The sequence below is a fragment of the Myodes glareolus genome, chromosome 13, assembly GCF_982192425.1.
Source record: "Myodes glareolus chromosome 13, mMyoGla1.1, whole genome shotgun sequence".
In the NCBI taxonomy this organism is placed as follows: Eukaryota; Metazoa; Chordata; class Mammalia; order Rodentia; family Cricetidae; genus Myodes; species Myodes glareolus.
In genome coordinates this window covers 18657597-18672868 of record NC_142038.1, presented here as the reverse complement: position 1 = coordinate 18672868, position 15272 = coordinate 18657597, and the positions used below count along the sequence as shown (strand labels likewise).

At 42.1% G+C, this 15272-nt stretch overlaps 1 protein-coding gene across 8 annotated transcripts in view; it reads left to right on the top strand.

The window, feature by feature from the left end:
- The window catches only part of Tcf4 (transcription factor 4), a 343415-nt gene that overhangs the window by 156036 nt on the left and 172107 nt on the right, over window positions 1-15272 (top strand). For 2 of the 8 annotated variants that reach the window (XM_085676463.2, XM_048419691.3), the window contains exon 1: window positions 3229-3354. The exons of the other annotated variants lie outside the window; for them this stretch is intronic. The gene's annotated coding sequence lies outside the window, so the exon portion shown is untranslated. Of the gene's footprint in view, window positions 1-3228; window positions 3355-15272 lie in introns of those variants that run through there. 8 annotated transcript variants of the gene reach the window in all.

Sequence of the window (15272 nt, the reverse complement as noted above, 5' to 3'; positions counted from 1 at the left end):
AAAATTTTTAAGACACATTGGGGAGCAGGAAGATTCATGATTGGTTTGGTATTTGAAGTTTCCAAGGACAGATTGACTGATAAAGAAATGGAAACAAACAAACAAGAACAAAAACATATTGACTCTTCAAAACAAAACAAAAATAAAAAACCAAAACGAAAATTAAAAAAATAAAAATTAAAAAAAAAGTCCAAACAAGTGTGTTACGAAGCATTTTGAGAATATGTTTGATTTGACGGTAGGGCCCATTCTAAGAGGCAGAGCTTCCATTAAGATGAATCTAATCTGCCTAGTGTTCTGTAAAATTGTCTTTGCCTGTAAATGGAATGGCAGAGAGGTTTGAGGTTGGAAGCTTCCTCACTAACTCAGCCTGTGCATTGTTTCCCCTACCATTTCATGAAACTGCAAATCAATGATCCCAAATCCTAGAGTGGCTGGATTATACGGTAATATTCTTGCTAGCTCTTACTTGTTTTCAATGTAAATTTTCCAGTAAAGTCTAAAATGTCATGAGCATTTTTGGACATGAATTCATTAAGCTATTTTGTAGTCAAGTAAACTTTTTTTTCTTTTTGGTAGGCTTTCTGGTTGCTTTTCTGAACGCCTTCTCCTCAGGAAAATCGGCACAAATGAATGATAAGTTGTTGGTCAGTTAGAGTCGTGCTCTTCTCTCAAAGTAGAGAAGAGTGTCTGGTTTTCATATGTGAGCATATGAAGCTGATTGCATGTAATGTTCGTGCTGTGCCAGAGATCTCAAAGACTTTGGTAGGCATTATCATCTGGAATAAGAAGGATTTGAATGTTAAGGATCCGTGGGATCCATGGAACCACGGCTTGGTTTAGGGGCGTGCTGTAGTGTAGCGCTGGGCTTTGGTGATGGATTTTCTTTCCGTTTCGTTTGCCTTCTTCTTTGAGCTTTCATTTATTTCTCTACCTGTTTTAAAGAGAAAGAAAAGAGATCTGTCTGAAGGCCAGGACGATGAGCTGCGAGTTGGGAACTCGAGCCTCCGTTGAGCTCTTATTGAACTTTTCCCAATGAGGTTGCCACTCTGAGCTCACAATGCCCGCAGATGCACAACTTCATTTGGGTTCAAGGATTCCTGGATGAATTTGTGCTACAGGATGCCAAAGGCCATCACAATTATTTGAGACACAGGGTCTTGAGACAGATTTGGATCCTAGCTGCTTTTGGTTCACTAGGGTTTCTTTATACCCATTTTGGGGGGCCCCCCGCAAAGTCTCTTTGACCACCTTGATTGTTTTCTGACATTTCAGTGTAGTGAGTGCCATTCATCTTCCTTCCTCAGAAGCGAGCAACTCACAAAGAATAGCCATTTCCAAAAGCAGACACTTGGGGTGCCACAAATAAACAGTCACTCTTTAAAATTAATGAGCTTAATGATGGTCAGAGAAGCTGTTCTGGAGGTTGCAGAGGGAGGGGTGTTGGACATGACAGAAGGAGGAAGACTGGACTCCTCCTAAGTGACAATGATGTGAGCCTCTGTCCCAGCTCCCTGCCCATCCTCCTCACCCCGAGTCACCACCCCTTCCATCCTGTCTCTTCCCCGAGCCACCACAGATAGAAAGACAGAGTGATTATGAAGACGTCAGTTGGAGCGTAGGCAGGCTAGAGGGGCACAGCGCCCCAGATGAGGTCCGGGGGGAGCTGAGGAGGGTCACTCATGGACGACCGTGTGTGTGTGTCTGACAGACTGTGAAATGGTGCGTTGTTGCACGGCTGCGCCGCACCTGGGCCCTTCATCTGTGATTGATTGGTTTGGTCATGTGTAATGGTCCCATCTGCTCTGTGTTGTTTTTCTTTTTTTACTTATAAACACCGTTCCCAGCGGCTGGGAGAGGATGAGCTATGTTTTGTCATCTTCACTTACACTTTAGCTCAAAAAAAGTGGTCAAGTAGGTACGCTTTAAAGTCAGCCCAAGTAACGTAGGCGGAAAGAACGGTTTCCCCCTTAGCCTGAATCGTGTCTGCCTGAGTGTGGGTGAGAGTGGGTGTGTGTGCGCATGTGTGCATGTGTGCACCCTCTTGCGCACGCATGTGTCTGTATGGAGTTTTAATGCTGCCTGTAAAAATTGAATAGTTCATGAACCACTGAAGAACAAAAAATTGCGTACATGATTTTTCACAAATCTGTGCTGTGACGCTGCTGAAGTACGGAGTAGGTCTTTCTGTCTTTCTGTCTTTCTCCTTTTTTTTGTAACGGAGCCAATACTTAATTAAAACCGCTGACATCATGGTGTTATAATTAAGCATGGCATTAATTAAGCTGGAATAACGACTTTTTTTTTATTAAGAACTGCTTCTATTGTATAAGACCGTTATCACCTAAAAACCAAATAATTTAAAAGCAAAAATTAGCTCCCTTTAACCTATCCCTTTTTCAACTTCCCCAAGGTCCAGCCTTAGGACTGTTGTCAGCTTGCGCTCTCTCTCTCTCTCTCTCTCTCTCTCTCTCTCTCTCTCTCTTCCCACTCCTGTAGTGTGTGTGTGTGTGTGTGTGTGTGTGTGTGTGTGTGTGTGTGTGTGTTTGGTGATGTTTGGGATGGGGGAGAGTGGAAGTGAAATTTGTTTTTTTTTCACCCAAAAATGCTGATCGGCTCCTGGCATTCTGATGGCTAATTATGCATCGGAGAGCTTCGACAGCTGCATTCATCATCATAAAATGTAATAATTAATGACATTCCAACAAAGAAAAATATGCAAATGAGGACTCATTAGCATTTTCATATTCAGCTTTGATAATGCTTTTGCTGACAAGGTTGTAATTAATGAAAATTCATGTCGCAGTCAGGAGATTGGATCGGTTTCATTCCCCTCACAATTCCCAAATGCTTGCATTATGGAAAATCGGCGGCTCTGCCAACTTTTCAGGGAGGAAAAAACACACACACACTAAAAGCACCAGATGCAAATTAATGGTAGGGAGTCTTTTTAACTCTTTAAATCACCCCCCTAAATTTCCATTCGAGGGAACGTGTCGGAGTGTGAGCCTCAGAGCCAGTTTCTTATAATTATTATTTTTTTGTAATGATAGCGATGAAAGTGTTTTTATTTGTGACCCAAGCATGAGAATTTCTAACAAACTTCTATTTTAATATTTTTTAAAAGGCCACATGTAACCCCTCCACCCTTTCTTTTCTTTCCTTTTCCCTTTCAAGACTATTTAAATTTACATAGTAAAACATGTCAGGACAGCCAAGCCTGGCGTGTTGCTCTGTCCTCGAGCTGGCAAACTGACACCGCAACACTTTATTCCTCCACATGATTTTGGCGACTCTGCCTCTGTATTAGATCTGGTGCCTCCCTCTGCCTGCCGCCCCGAAGCCCAAAGAAAAGCAAGTACCCTGTTTCTCTTTAGGGTGGGCTTCTGTTGGGTCTTGTTGTTTGTTTACATGATATTTATTTTTCACTAAGTGCTTTTTACTTCATAATCGGTTCCCTTTGTGGGTTGGTGGCAGCCTCGGAGAATATACCCATAATTCTCCCACTCAGTGCTTCTGGTTATGTTCTGCTTCGGATGTCATTATGGAGACGCGTTACACCAAAATGGATACCCCATGACTCCGAACAGAGAGAAGGACATACTATACGGTGTTCTCACTGTAAAGCCTTCCGAATGTGGAGCCTTTGGTTGGCAAATAGCCATTTGGTGTCAGCTTGGCGCCATGCTTGCCACGGAGCCTAGACTTACACAGAAAGTCCTGTGTGGCCCTTACGGCTGGAGAGTAATGTTTAGGAGTTCTGACACCGTTCATTATTTGCTCGTTAGTCTAAAAATCAAATTATCAGCAAAAAAATAAAAATAGGATCTTTTGGCTCTCTTACAGTTTGTTTTTTTAAAAAGGTTTGGATTAGGACTAAGAAGAGGGGATGAAAATGCGTGTTTATAAATTGTAAAATGTATAAGCTTTTTAGTTTTCAATTTGAAAAGATCCAACTCCCAGGGATTGCTAAAACACAGCTTCCTGTTTACTTGAAACTGAATTGTAATTCCCGGCGTTGCTAGCCCAGTGTGAATAAGTAGCATAACGACGTGCTTGTGCGAGGGCAGTAGAAACTTTGATATGTTGGCTGGTACTATTATTACCATTATTTTGTGCTCAGGAAGACAGGAAATCCCATCAGGTACTTACTCAGGACTCTACAGTGATTCTTTCCCCTGCTCTGCCCTCGAGAGTGAGCACTTTTTACTCCACAGTCCCCTCCCCGGGACAAGGATGACAATCTGACTTCTGCTTTGTTCGAGCCCTGCTCTGTCACACTTCATACATGAATGCGTGTGCGCACATGTGCATATCTGCCTATGTTTGGCAATTTTCATGGTTCTGCCCCCTTTCCCTTAAAAATCTGTTGTGTTAAAATGGGAGGCAGAGTAGGGTCCCCCCAGCCCTTTAGTTTCTTTCTTTTTCTGCAGGCAAACTGCCCATCCAGATGGCAGAATTTCACCTGTAAGCAGTCTGAAAGGAGAGGTTAATTCTGACACTTTGCGGAGCTTTTCAATTTTCTTCTCACACAGTCCGTCTAAGGGCTGGGACTGCCTTGGTAACCCCCCTTCCCCACCCCAGCACAACACTTCATCCTGTGATTGGTTCCTTCTCCCCAGCCCCAAATCCGTATTTGATGCACATTTAAAGGAACTGTGGCCTCAAGGCACCTTGTTGTTATTGTCCAGACCACATCTGATGCAGTCTTTGACCATTTCTAACCTGTGTGAACAAGGCAATGACGGAGGAAGCCAGAGAGCAAGTGGGGACCAGCAGGTTCACAGCTGAGAAGCAGCTCTTTTCATTTCAAAGGCTCTGGTAACTTCACTCTTAGCTGAACTCCGCCCACCAAGTGCACAAGGGTGTCCAGCTCCTACCTTCCTAAGTCCCATCCAGCTTGGCTCCAGTGACCTTAACCCTAGGGCTTTGCTTTTGTTCTCCCTGTGACCAGCTCTCCTAACTGAGTGAGCTGGCGAGAGACTGTGGCTGGGTTTGTTCACCTGTTATCCAGGAATTCCCTAGTTTCCCAAACAAGTTCTGAGGATGTTTTCATAGAGGAGAGCAAAAGGCAGGGGGATTCTGCTTCCTACAGACTGTGTCCACCTGTAATAACAAGTTACAACACTGCTGAATTTACCGGTTGTTTTCAGTGTGCCACCCTCTTGTTTTTGTTGTTGTTGTTTTTATTTTTTTCTAGAAAACTTCGTTTTTAAGAACAGCTATTCTTAGAGGAAAAAGTGGTCCGAGAGACTTCTTTTCCTGCTGAGCTCATTGAGGAGAACATTGTGCCAAGTGCTCTCCTTCTGGGCTACCTGTTCAGACTTGGAGCCGCAGCATGGCCTATGTGTGGTCTTTTCCGTTTTCTGGTGGCTCAGGTTATTTTCTGTAGATTTTTTTTTTTCTATGGACAAGATTGAATTTCCGCTGTCCATAAGCAGGCCCCGTTTACACTTACTGGGGTTACTGAACATTGAAATCGGAAGCTTCTGGGTGGGTGCTCAGGGTGACCTTGCTTGGAAACCATAGCCTCAGTCAGAGAACAGTGGAGCTGCGAAACAGAGGATGTTAAAGCAGTTGTTCACCCAGACACGAGGAGATTTTGTTTCAGGTATTGCCACAGGAGCAACATTTGTTTGTGGGCAGAGAAGCCGGGGTGACTGCCAGTATGCCCCATCCAGAACCAACCCTCTTTCCCTTGCAAAGCTTTCCCATTGCTTGGGGTCTAAGCAGTGATTTCAGGGTGTGTGTGTGTGTGTGTATGAGAATATTTGCATATCAAAGCAGCCTAAATATTTGCAAAAAATGTTTGCTTGAGAAAAAAAGAATCTACTTAGCTTTAGGAAGTGACTGCTTAAACAATTGTTAAAGCATTTGTGGTTTCTTAAAGTCTATTATTCATGAACCCTGCCTAACCTGAACTTCAGGGATCAAATAGGAATCCAAAATTTTACAAATCGTATGTGATAATAAGTGTTTTGATTTATAATGAAGATTTAAAATCCATGGAGGAAATGAAAGGAAATAAGACACAAATGCATTTAAAATATAACTGGTTATTAATGAATGTATCCAACAGAAGATAAAGGACCACCTAAAATGGTGACGTTGGTGGGCTTTCTCTCATTCTTTTCTTCTGTTTTTTTTTTCTTCTCTCTATGAATCTCAACCATATTGCTTTGCTGTGATGCTCTTTCTGTGAGCATCCATACGCCTTTTTAAAAAGATGGCAGTGGATTTGAATATTAGATGTTTTTCCTCGGTAAAGATTTGAATTGAATATGGGCATTTTAATGAGCAAAGTTTTAGTTGCTTCTTACCCATAGTCTGGGGGCTATGCAGGAAGCTTTGGACGGGCCAGTGTTTTGAGTCTGTTCACAGTGGAATGGCTGAATGCTGACAGTCAGGGTACTGGGAAGCCCCTTGGATCAAGTGTTGTTTTACCATCTGGGCATTGTAACTCGTAATAAAAATGTGGATCTAGATGCATAAGAAGGGTCTGTAGCACACACTGGTCTCGTGCCCTACCCTGGTGGTGAGGCACACACGGCTACATCTTAGAAATGTGTGATTGTATTGAGGATGCTTTCATCCCTCTTAGCTTAAGATTTGGGCATCATTTTCTCACTGGACAGTAACATAGTACCAGAAAGTAACTGTTTTTATTAAAAGATGAATAATAGTGTAGAGTATAAACACACTTTAATTTTTAAGTAGTTTTATGCTTTATTAGTGGTCAAATTTCCCCTAGTAATATATGTGACCTGGCAAAATATAGTGCAGGCTTTGGAAGAAAACGTGGGTCAGGTATGAAGGGCTGTTGGGTTGTTTATGTCATTGCTGTGTGTACTGATACAAGCATTTAACCACCTAGAATTTCCTTTAAGCCACACATATAGAATGAAAATGCTTACTATAATAGTTCTGATACTTATCTACTAATATTATGATGAAGGTCATAGGACACATTTATAAAAGTGATCAATATTATATATAGTTGTAACAATTGATTGTTGTTATAAAATACAGATTACAACTCATTACCCACATACTCGCTTCCATAATTCAGTAAATTGTCTTGCATTAATAGGAGAAATGTAAATATCGGATTGCATTGAGTTACTACCAAATGGTAACTTTCAGCCCACCAAAAAAGGTGTCTTCAATTTCCAGCAGGAAGCTTGGACCCATGTTCCTAAAGAATATATGCTCTTGGAAGCAATGCTATTCTTAATTAAGGCAGAAGCGGGTGCATTTGAGTGCAATAGTGACCCTCTGGAGAGCTGGAGACTGAACATAGTTTAGGGAAATGAGTCTTAGCGCCTTCTCTTGCAAAGATGTGTGTGCATTTCTCTTAATCATTGGGAATTTTATGTTTGCAAAGCACCGTGAACACCTTAAACAGTAATCATAACTGTTGAGACCCAATCCATTATCACACACACACACAGACACACAGGACACAGACACACACACCATTTATTTTGCTTAAGAATGGTCATCTCCAGAAAGGGGGAGCGCAGATAAAATTACTACAGGGCCACATGAGTTTGCGTACTGTCTTAGAAACCTCTCCTATATTTTATTATGGGACCATTTCTTCTTCGAGAATTCATTTCTTCCTTGAGAAAAATAAAAGAATGTGTGTTTTCTTGCTATGGAAGAACGGTGAAGCAGCGTGCCATGGTGTAGTAGCTATTTCAGTCACTTTGTTTCACCTTCCTTAGCCTTAACTCAACGCTAACCTTGATTACAGTATCAATATAATTTATATGATGTTATCCCTAACAGCAAACATCCTGAATATAAGCCTCACAGCTTTTGTAGCGAGTGGCATGGATTGTTCTCAGACTCTCCACCGGACTCGACGTTCGTGGTAGTTGTGCCGTCTCCATGTAATTCATTTGGTGGGTATTAAGTGAGCCCCCAGAAGAAATGGGAACATGCCTATTCTGGTTGTGGAGTGTGTAAGGTTAATATTTTTTAGACTTAAGCAAGGAAACTGGCTGCATTTTGTGTTGCACCAGATTCATTTACATGCTCCAACCTCATGACCAGTTTCATTTAAATAGTCTAGCAAGCAGCTAAAGTCTACTTGTTATTTGTCTCGGAACTGAAAGGATGATCCTACAGGTCTGCAGGGTTCTCTCAGAGCCACCTGCCCTAACTTCTTGATTCCCTTATCTGGATTGTGGAATATCTTTTGAAAGGAACTCGCTTTCAAAGAAGCTCAGATGACAATTTGGGGGGATACCATTTACAATTTGGGGAAAAAGAGAAGTGATTCAAACTAAAGTGTGTAGCCAAACTCCTTAATTGTGATGCATTTGCCCAGCTCCCCTCTTCCATCGTCGGGCCTGCTCTAGTGCCATATGGCCGACCATGGAACATTTAACTTGTCAGATATAATGGATTGTCCTGGAAGCAGATTTTTGCTTTGAGCACTCGGCTCCTTTCTTGCATTTCACTCTCAGCTCCAGGCTTCAGGATGAAGGATTGTGCTGGAAATGCAAAGAAGAGACACTCAGTTGATTCCCCCGAAGAGAGTGACCTGTATGCCACAGAATTTTACCCATGTAAAGAGGCATTATCCCCATCACTGGCCTTGGCGGGCTGCATGTCAGGATCATTTAAATTTGCTTGGACTTAACAGATTGTGCAAACAGTTCGGAATTGAGTGCTTAGGAATAACAAAAATCTCGTCATTTTAGCTTATGCAGAAATGGAGTGGCCACATCAGTTAAAGGGTGCATATCATTTGCCATGACCTATGTGTCACCTGAGCCACCTGGTTTGTAGATCCTGTGGACTCTGTTCATCTCTCAAGTCTGCAGAGATTTGCTTAAAAAAGAAGAAGAAGAAGGAAAGCAGTCAGCTGCTGGATGGGTCCATTGGCTTCGTTGTTTTTGTTTGAGGACTAGGGGTAAGGTTGAAATGGCCGTTGAGGTGGCTAGACAAATGGCGATGAATTATCCAATCTTGTTTTCAATTTGAGACCTATTTGGCAGCCGTCCATTTATTGTAACCCATTTGAAATCAGAAGTTAATCTTCCTGTGGGTTATTTAATATTTTTATCTGCAAAGGAAAATGATGTAGAACTCAGCATTTTTAGTGTATTCACTTTATTTTTCCCTTTCATTTTAAGTCTGTTCTATTGTTTGAGCAGTCTCGAGCTTTGAAAGCGCTGGGAGAGATATGTGGCCGTAGCATTTTTAGGAACACTTCCTTATATAAACAATGCCTGTCCAGAGATACTTGCCTACACAGAGCTGGAACACCTTTTCAGGTGTAACTTTCTGTAACCCCAAGCAAGTAAAATATAGAGGGTGTTTTTTTGTTTGTTTGTTTGTTTTTAACATAGAGGTTTCAGACAGAGAAGTGGACGCTGACGAAGGGATCACAGTACATGGAAAACAGTAAGGGGCATGTGAATTCAGACATGAAACCCTACATTCTGGTTTGCTCTAGTGCCACAAAGATGAATGGATATTTGTATGGCACATATGGAGAAATACACACTAAAAGAGATGCTATTTCAAAGAGTAACTTAATCTAATTCACAAAAAAATGTCATGTGCTAGAAATTTAGCATTTAAATTACTTCTAAAAATACATGTATTGTGGGGAATTCCTAAGATAGACCTCATAGGCCTGTTAAAATCGCAGTAGCCCTGGAGAGTAACGTAATCTTGCTTGTATGCGAAAACATTGCCTCTTTTTAAGGAACAGCTTCCTGTAAAGCAGCCTAGGAGCCCCTGTTAAAGTAGCTATTAAATAATAATGTACTTGTATTTCTTAGTAATCCTAAATTGAGATTAGTTTTGTGACTACTGGCTACCTCATATGCTCCTCCTTCACATTTGGTCAGGTTTAATGCTTTAAAAAGGTTTGGGGAGTGCCTGCTTAGCCCAAGGCTGCTGTGTTGGGTCATGTGCGCCCTCTGCTGGCCACTCTGATTGGAATCGACTCTTAAAGTTGGTGTGCAGTGGTGGTTGAATTTTCCTTTGATCTCATCTTTGGACATTAGTCAAATGTGACCACGTAGTTACTTAAGATTGAGTATGGCCACTAATTTGTTCCATGGAAGTGAAAATGAAATTCAGTTTTGGTGTAGTTTTGCCCTCTTTGACGGCACTTAACTGATAGCTCAAAGGGCACCTAAGGCGTATAACTCACTTGGCCATAATTCCATTGCTTAGCATGCTCATGTTTGGGATGAATTCTAGCTTGTATGAGTTGGGAATAGATCACGGAAGGCAAACCATGCTCAAGAAGTGGTGGGTAACCTGGAGGGCTACTCCTGGGTTCATAGTTGCTCTTGTTTCTCAGATGTGAACTTGTGTCTGCATTATCCTGATGCTTTCTGAAGGCATTCTGAGTGCCCTTGCAGATCTGAGTGAACCATGTTCACCTGCAGCCAGTGAGGATGGCAGTTTGAGCGGAATTGTTTTCGTTTTACTTGCCTTTGAAGAGTGTGAGGTTTAAAACGAACAAATTGCTCTTAGTCCCAGGCCAACGTCTGGAAGTGTTTGTTCAAGGACAATTAAGAAGGCAAAAGCCACCTCTCTGTCACTTCCTGGAGAACGGTGTCCTTGGTAGTGCATATCCCTCCCTGTAGTGGAGACCAGGATTTTGTGTAAAGAACAGGCTCCTAAGATAGCAGTGGTCTCTGTAGGCAAAGCTCCATTACATTTTCTATAATAATTACATTTGGGTAAATGATTTTTTATGTATCTCCACGATCATGCGATTGAATCAGTTCAGTAATTGCAGTAAAAGAAACTTGGGAGCTTTGGAGTTCTTTGAGTTTTTACATTACAAATTTCTCTTATTTGCAAACAAACCCCACCCCAAATTCCCAAGGGAGCCCTCCAAACATGGAGCTGTCAAAGGGCTTAGACCATGAGGAGACAATATATCCTGTAAGCTTATTCTTGGTTGACTGTATTTCCAGGTTTTGATTCTGGTGACTTTACCATTGGTTTTCAATGATCATTTAAGCATCATTTAAAAAAATATTTTGATATATTTAATATTGCCAAAAAATTGGATTCTAAGATGAAGTCCTCATCGCACCCCTTTGTATTACTTCTCCTGGGGTGGCCAGTGTCCTCCCTTCCCTCATCCTTGTCTCCAGTGAGGCTTTGCTAGGTCTTCCTGCTTTGCTTTGGGCCTTATTCCTGAGGCACATCTCCCTGATGAGTAGTGTCACGTGTTTACACTCTCTGAGAGTGACCACCAGCACAGACCCTCCAGCTTCTGCCACATGGCATGCACAAGGGTTCCAAAAAATATATCTCTGTGTCGTGGTTCTCAGATTTATACCACAAACACTCAGATGGTAATTCTTGCAGGTTCTAGGTCTGAAGATTGACGTTTGTAATCACTGACGCGTTTGGTCTCCTGCGGGCATGGATGAGATGACGTCACTCTTTTCTATTTCCCCATTCTCTGCTTCATTTCCTGAACCCTTTTTTCTCTCTTCCTTTCTCTCCCATCCTTGAGATCCCCCTGACCAAATTCTTCTGCAGATAGGGTGTGTCTCTTAATTATCACATGTGGGAAGAGTTGCCTTGTGTTGTTCTACCTTGAGCCTCAGTTTCCCTTAATGGTCGCTAGTGTCGCACAGCAGCTGGCCCTGTCTACCTGACAGTGTAGTTATTTTGACCCATCCTCTTTTTTTGGAAGAGCTCACAGAGTATGACCCTTCCTTAATTCTGACGGTTACCAATCTTCCTGCTCTGTCTTCTCTATAGATAATCTAGATTACATTGTGGATTCAGATTACTGTTCCTCAATCCCTCAACAAAATATAGATCAGTTGTGGTGTTCCAATACTAAAACTCAAGAGGTCATCATTTCAGACATTACAGATACACAGACAACTGGGGTTATTAAGGTTCACGTGTAGGTATGTTTGTATATATGTATTGGGCATGCTTTCATTATCTAAGTTGGGAATAGAAATAAATGGGGGCAAAGCATGGAAAAGTGCAGAGCTGTGTGTGTATGCATATCATAGAGATGATATGCACGTGTGCACTATTCAGATTCCGTTCAGATATATTTACTGTACTTTATATTTCCCCAACATCTATTCCTCTTATTTTTGTGTAGCCTTGAGTATCACATTAAATATGAGATTTGTTTAGGAGAAGATAATTGCACATATACAGTCTCTCTCTCTCTCTCTCTCTCTCTCTTTTAAGACATAGTCTCTTAGTTTGGTCTATGCTTATTCAAACTTGCTATCCTTCTGCCTCGGTCTCCTGAGTGCAGGCTTACTGGCATGTGTCACCATCCAGCACTCACATATTCTTCTTAGTTGTAAACTCAACCTGAGGCCACCACTTATGTATGCACAGCTCAGGTGTATGTTTTCTCTGCCTAGACGACTAAGTCTCTATGTTTGGATATTCTTTAGAGTTTGCTTAATACTGAAGTTTCTTTAATATGTCTTATTTCAGTTCATTCAGAGTTTTGGCATTTTTATTTTGATGTTCACTGTTACTATTACTGTTAGACTTTATTGTTTTTTGAACACTAACTTACCAGGCAAGGTGATTCCTCTGGCAAACTTTGTTACTATCGATTATCTTAAATTTTGCTGATAAATTCTTTTTAAAAAAATTCCCGGCCACAGAATCGAATTTACATGGTGTTTCTTTACCTCTGGGCAGAAATGTTGTCACATATCTTCTCGTGAAAGAGAAGGACCCAAATGCTCACTTTCCCTGAGTATGGGGAGAGGAGCAGGCCTGGGTCTACAGGGCCTTTAAATTCATATGGCCCTGGGTCAGTTTCTAGAGTTCCATCTGTACCGGAACTCTGACAGCGCTCTAGGAACAGAATGGAGAAGGGCTGATTTGGGAGCATTGGGCCAGGGTCTCACAGCAAACAACAGCTTTTACCAAAGTCCAGGGCTCCTGTTTTTGTGGGCACTATTGCTTATCAGGGGAATCAACGTGATTGTGTAAAATAATTTCTTTGCAACCATTGCCCTTCAGGAATGAGTTCAGTGATGTTTTTTTGTCTGCGTGTCTATGCACTTGCACGTTGGTTCCCTTAGAGACCAGCAGAGGGCGTTAGACCCCCTGAAACTGTAGTTATAGATGGCTGTGAGCCAGTGTGGGTGCAAAGAACTGAACTCAGGTCCTCTGGAGGATCAGCCGGTCATGTTGGCCACTAGGCCACCTCTCTAGCACTTTCTTCCCGTTTTTATGCAGAAATTATTTTCTAAAAAAAGAAAAAGTAACAAAATTACGAATACACAAGCTGTTTGTTGCAGACCCCTCCAGGCCCCAAATTGCTGCAATTTTACCTATTTCTTGGAGACTCAAACTGTGAGAAAACTCTAAGACAGGGCAGGCAGCAGCGTGGAGCCACTGCGTGCATAAAGCCACGGGGAAGTCACTCATTACAAGTAAGTTGAAGGCTTCTGGGGCTGCCCTCCATCCTCAGGGTCTCTAGGGGACCCTTGTACAAATTGCTGATTCAGAAAATCATTACTTGGTGGCTCAAGTGGTACTTTAGTGGCCTTAAGGAGTTATTTGACACACCTCCCCAAACAGCTAAGTTATCCCTGTGATTATGCTGATTAATTGCACACTCTGTGGAATTAGCGTTATTTCCAATGAAAGACTTTCCTGCATTTGGAAGATAATACGTAGAAGTCACCCGCTTTCACTTGCTAACATGTAAGCCTCCATGGAAGACAAGGCACGAGGGGGGTTCGCTTGCCCATTCCTATCTAGTGCCTGTGAAATAACCCAGGCACCATTTCTCTTTGGCAGTAAGAAGGTGGTTTTGAATCTGTCTCGGGGTGGTCACTTGAAGTGCGTGTGCACGGAGACCTTTTCTTCTGGCCAGGGACCTGGGAACTCTTAGGCTCTGTACACTGAATGTAATTATTTGGAGACATGGATGTGGTCATGTAGAGACAGTGACATCTAGAACAGTCCTCAGAGAGGCGGCATATTGTAGAGAAAGGACTTCAGTGCAGGGACTGCTGGGCCCCGCCTTCTCAGACCTGCGCAGCTTCAGCAGAACCCTCTCTTCGTTTTCCTGACTGCATCTGTAGAAACAGAGTCTATAGGATGAATTCCTGGAATATAGTGTGTTAAATGGTCTAAGGTAAGCGGCCGGCTTTCCTTGGTGTTCAGTACAGCACTTTGCTACTGTAAGTGCTTTGAGGAGAATGGACTATAGAAGCAGAGCTGGAAAATGGACCACAGACCCCAAAACAGAGCTGGTCCCCCTAGTGAATAGTTTGGGTAAAATGTCAAACTTTTTACCTTTGTTTCGTTTCATTGTGCATGGCTCTGAAGGCAGTGCCGTGCCTAAAATAGAAGAGGTGATTTAGCCACGAGAGGCTGTCCAGGCTTACTGTGTTTTTGAAGGATCAGACAGATAGACATAGACAGACCGACCATTGCTGAGTACCTTAGTTTATCCTGAAGGAGTATCAGTTCTGAGAAAATGGCCGGTTCGTGGTTCTCATCCCCCAACCCTACGTCGTACTACACACCTGTGTTTTCTCTTGCTTCTTGCTGTCCTCAGTTTAGGAAGGAGGGAGGAAAGGATTTCCTCAGTGTTGCGTGACTGGTTTATATACTGGGAGAGGGTTTTGATCCTTTCAGTATGGAACTTAATTGAAATTTGGCATTTTAAATGTCTGTAGGAGAAGATGTCACTGTCCCAGTATATAGACCCTGTATTCTATATTCTGCGGGAGACTTTGGACATCTGATAATGTCACTTTCTGTTTTATAGAATACATGCTCTCACCTGTATATGGGGGTCAGGGATAATTAAAGTTGACCAACTGGTTAAAACAATGTGGAGAGGTACTGATTTCCATGAGAGATAGAAGCCTGTTGAGTTATCACCAAACGAAGAACTCAAATATTATACTAATTTATAGTTTTAAAAATAAGCTTTGACTGGTTGCTTGTTTGAAAACTACAAACATGTGTCAGTCTTAAGTAGTCTTGTGTATCTCTTATCCCTGTAATTCTTTAAGTTTGTCAGGAATTGTATCAGTAGACAAAACAAAGATAGAAACAGGGGTGTATGTTTTCATTGGTTCAGCAAACACCCTACACAGTGAACTACATCTTCCCTGCAAGACTTCTAAGAGCCTTTAAGATACAAGTTGCATCTGTGGAGGAAGGTCATAGACAGCTTGAACCAGTTTCTGTATCCTTCCCATTAGTTTCCCATCTGACTTCTGGGGCCCTCTTAGGATTGTTCTCCCTAGAAAACGCTTGTG